This window comes from Xenopus laevis, chromosome 5S (genome assembly GCF_017654675.1).
Source record: "Xenopus laevis strain J_2021 chromosome 5S, Xenopus_laevis_v10.1, whole genome shotgun sequence".
Taxonomy (NCBI): Eukaryota; Metazoa; Chordata; class Amphibia; order Anura; family Pipidae; genus Xenopus; species Xenopus laevis.
In genome coordinates this window covers 95,541,030-95,545,791 of record NC_054380.1, presented here as the reverse complement: position 1 = coordinate 95,545,791, position 4,762 = coordinate 95,541,030, and positions in this window count along the sequence as shown.

Here is a 4,762-nt window from a genome sequence, read left to right as displayed (position 1 = left end):
TCATTTATAAACACTGAGCCTATTTGCACCTGGGCAAAGGGGTTACGCCCCGAAACGTTGCATCCGCAATAAACTAGCAAGGGTTCTCCCTGCTAGAAATACCCACGTTGTGCCGGTGATTCTTCTCCCTTTCACATTGAACTCGAGGCTGCCAGCACCTCCTTCACTGAGCACCTGGGATTCTTTTAGGACAGGACGGCCAGAGTCTGCGAGGGTAATCCTTTCTTTCTGCACCTGGGCAGTAACCCATAGCAACCAATTAGTGAATGGCTTTTTACAGGCAGCTACAGGTTGAATGATGAAATCAAACATTTAATTGGTTATTGCCCAGGTGCAGATTTGCCCAGTGTTTATAAATGAGCCCCAAGGACTGCACATTCTTAGTAGGTTTTAGCCTTTTGGTAATTTCATAGTTTATGAGATTTTTAGTAGTAGCTCACACAATGTGCTAATACAGAAGGTGTTTCAAACAATCCTAATAGAATATCAAGTCCTGGTGTGACATGAGTTGTGCAGAGCATGTCTGTCACCGAGTATACTCTATCACTAAGCATTCATGAGATTTGGCAGTTTGGCTCAGTCCACACACAGAAAACAAAGGGGTCCTGTTTCAAGATGGCAGCGCCTATGAAACACTATTTACATGTAGGATATTTAAACAGCTGACTAAAGGGTTTAACTAAGGAGGGAAAGCTATATATTACTCATGTCTCAAGGTGACAGGTCCTCTTTAACTTCACAAGCGTTTGGTACCCTGTGCGCAACTTCGGATCTTCGTGAATTAGCGTTGTCCAGGCGAATTTACGCCTGGCGAAGTGTTGCAATGTGTGCGAAGCCAGCGCTGGCGAATTTTCGCAGGTAAGTAAATTTGCCCCTATGTAGGTAGAACTTGAGAGCCCTGACAGGGTCCAGAGAAGGCGATTAACATGGTGGCCTATGCCGTGCAGGGACCCTCACCCACTGTCAGACTACTGTGAGGCAGGATCCCCGAGTCCATAGCAGGACCTCACCTCTTATTATTATCTGCATCTGACAGCCCGGGACACTTTGAGGAGGGGTTTCCTTCTTGGCCCCCCCAGTTGTCTCAGTGTTTCTCTCCACTGCCTGAGCCCTGTTCCGCCCTGGCAGCATCATGGGGGTGCAGGGCTTTCAGGAGTTCCTGGAGAAGTGCTGCCCACTGGCTGTGGTGCCCATGGACTTGTTGAAGTTGGCCAGGACCATAGCCAGACAACAGCACAGGGCCGGCCTGTTGCCCAGGGGTTACCCAACGCTGGATTTAGTGGGCGTGTGCGCCCCTAGACTGCAGCTCCGGCCTCGCCACAAATTCTGGCCTGGGGTTACCCACCTGCTCCTCTGCTGCCTCCCCAAAATAACTAAAAAAAAAAAACCCATAAATCATAAAAAATGAAAACCAATTGCAAATTGTCTCAGAATATCTCTCTTCATCATACTAAAAGTTCATTTAAATATGAACAACACCTTTAAATGCTGCCTGATCAATTCTGTGCACCATTTATAACCACGGCAGGGCATACTGGATGCTAGTAAGGCCTGCTTGTAATTGATCTGGCAACCTCTTATTCTGTTGTTGCTGTCCTCATGCTCTGCAGAGACTCAAAGTTGGTGCCTGTCAGCCTTGCTGCAACCCCCTTCAGTTTTGAGTTGTAGTTTAGTAAGAGCTGATTGGGGAAGGGTTACCTTGAGTGGCAATTATATATATATATATATATATTTTTTTTTAAAAATTTAACCTCTTAGTGACCAATCTGCACTTGGCATTGTTATGTATGTGCTGTTGCCCTTGGTTTGTGTATTTGCTAACACTTATTTTTTCAATAAGCCCCAAATGAGATGGAATGTGCTCTGCTCCACATATTTTATATTATATTTTATTCCCCCTTTATTCATTTCATAATCACTGCTGAGTGCTTTTTCTAACCAGGCCAGGGCCCTGCAGCTCGACTTATCCTGCATGGGTCATATAAAAACTATTCTCTGACCAGCTTATAGATTTAGCCAAAAATACACGTTTTATGGGCCAGTTCCATGCCTGAGAGATGACCACAAATCCCGCATCTGAGTGCTGCTTTGTGCTAAAGGTAAAACATAGATATTCTGTTTCATATGAGTTTTCTGATGAGTTTCTTATCAGATTTGTGCTAGCAGCTGTCCCTTGTAACCATGAATATGGCCTCCTGAGTAGAATACCATGTATGACCCTCTGTATTCCTGCGGGCCTATGCATTTTTTTTTTAAAAAAAACTATACCAGCAGAGCAAGTGGTTCCCCCTACATACAATATTTTGTGTTATACAGTTCATTGTGTTGGTATTCTAAGATGTGTGCTCGTATAAACGATCAGCTTGGCTTGAACATTGGCCACTGTATTATAAACCATCTGTTAACAAAGGGAAAGTATAGGTATGGGACCTGTTATCCAGAATGCTCGGGACCTCGGGTTTTCCGGATAAGGGATCTTTCCCTAATTTGGGTCTTTGTACCTTAAGTCTGCTAGAAAATCACGTAAACATTAAATAAACCGAGTAGGCTGGTTTTTGCTTTCAATAAGGATTAATTATCTTAGTTTGAATCAAGTGCAAGGTACAGGTATGGGACCTGTTATCCAGAATGGTCGGAACCTGTGGTATTCCGGATAAGGGATCTTTCCCTAATTTCGGTCTTCGTACCTTAAGTCTACTAGAAAATCACGTAAACTTTAAATAAACCCAATAGGCTGGTTTTGCTTCCCACAAGGATTAATTATATCTTAGTTTGGATCAAGTACAAGGTACAGGTATGGGGTCTGTTATCCAGAATGGTCGAGACTTGAGGTTTTCCGGGTAACGGATCTTTTCTTAATTTGGATCTTCAGGTATGGGACCTATTATCCAGAATGCCTGGGACCTAGGGTTTTGCTTATAATTGATCTTCATACCTTAGGTCTAGTAGAAAATTATGTAAACATTAAATAAACCCAATAGGCTGGTTTTGCTTCCAATAAGGATTAATTGTATCTTAGTTTGGATCAAGTACAAGCTACTGTTTTATTAATACTGTTTTATCCTATGCAGGATTTTACAATCTGAATTTGAGGTGTAATCTGTGCAGTGGCCAGTTAATCTCAGTACTGATACCTTTTAAATCTTGCACCTGATAAGCAGGTTTTAAATGATGTATCATGGATGAAAAAGTGTTGGAATAGAAATAATGTTTCTCGTGCTAGGGATGATGTTACCAGTTCAGATACACAGCAGCCCTAAGGCAGTAAAGACCCATGATTCCTTGTCAAGCTCCATATATCTTATATTGACCAGGCCTTTCCTTGGTGCCACCCAAGCTCCACATTCTCCACTTGTACTGGGCCGCTGGTGCTTTCTGGGAAACGTGTCAATCATGTGCATGAAGGCTTATGTCTTCAGTGGGGAGAGGATCAGAAATTACTTTGTAGTCTTAAAATATAATAATATGTATTGAATATTTTTACTGAAACTCTGTTTCTGCATTCCAGATATTTCAGAGCTTGGAGGGTCGGGCTAGGGGTCCGGGGCCCACCAGGATTACTGTCTCAGGGCCCCACCCCTGCAATACCCCCCTCCAGTGTTAGCAGCTGTCAGTGAGCTTTTGAGAGACACAAAGGTACAGAGATTTTTCTGCTCACAGTGAAAACTGCAGGGGTCTGTTCTGCAGCACTGACTGAAGCACTTAGTTACTCTTGTCCATTGGATGTCCCGTTATGCCCACTAACGGCTGGGTGATATCGGGTTAATCCGAACATTCGGCCCTGGGGCTGAACAATCAGATTAAAATGCTGCGAATGGGCGTCACAGGACCGCATCAACTAGCTGATGCAGTCCTGGATCAAAAAAAAAAATCAAACTTGCCCAATCGATATCTGCCCAATTTTTGGCCTGATATCGATTGGAGGGACCCGTTGGGAGCCCCCACACACAGGTAGATAAGCTGCCGAATCGGTCTATAGGACCCATTTCAGCATCTTTAGTCTGGCCGTGTTTGGCCACCTTAACTCAGAGTTGGAGAGCTGAAAAGCAGGAAGTAGTGTTCTGTTATATTCGATATCCAATCACTCCAGCCTTTATACATTACATTTTCGACTAACTAACTATATTGAAAACATTTTTTATTTTGCACAGCCTATTTACCCAGTGTTTTAATTTTACACTGAACTGTTGCTTTAATATATATGCTCACAATATTACCCCAAAAGCTGTCTGAAGGAAAAGAAACAGACATTTGAACTGCAGATGCTTAAAAAAAAAAAATCTTAGGTGCTTTAGGTCATCGTTGTAAAGCTGACTTCTGGTTCAGCACACAGAGGAATTCAAGTGGCCGGCACCTTTTCACATTCTGTTATGGAGCACATAGGAAATCAGATTGAAGCTCGAGATTTAAAAAAATAAACAAAAAAAACAAAGGGGGAGAGTAAGCCTGATTTATATAGCAGTTTGGGGGGGAAGTACGTGTTAAGCTAATTTGGTGTTACTGGTCCTTTAAAAAGATTTAGGGGCAATGATCGTCTCCTTAAATAGAAGTCCCTCTCACGATCGTTACCTCATGTATTACTTGACTGAAAGCTCACATTTTCCGTCAGCTCATCAAACGCCAAGGCAACAGTTTCCATACAATTTATTGTCCATTACATTATTCTCCATTCAGCGCACGGCAGAAAATCAAACCTGTTTATGGTTAATGAATACGACATTATTATAGCTCTGTCAGTATGGCTTTTCTTTCATTTTTATCT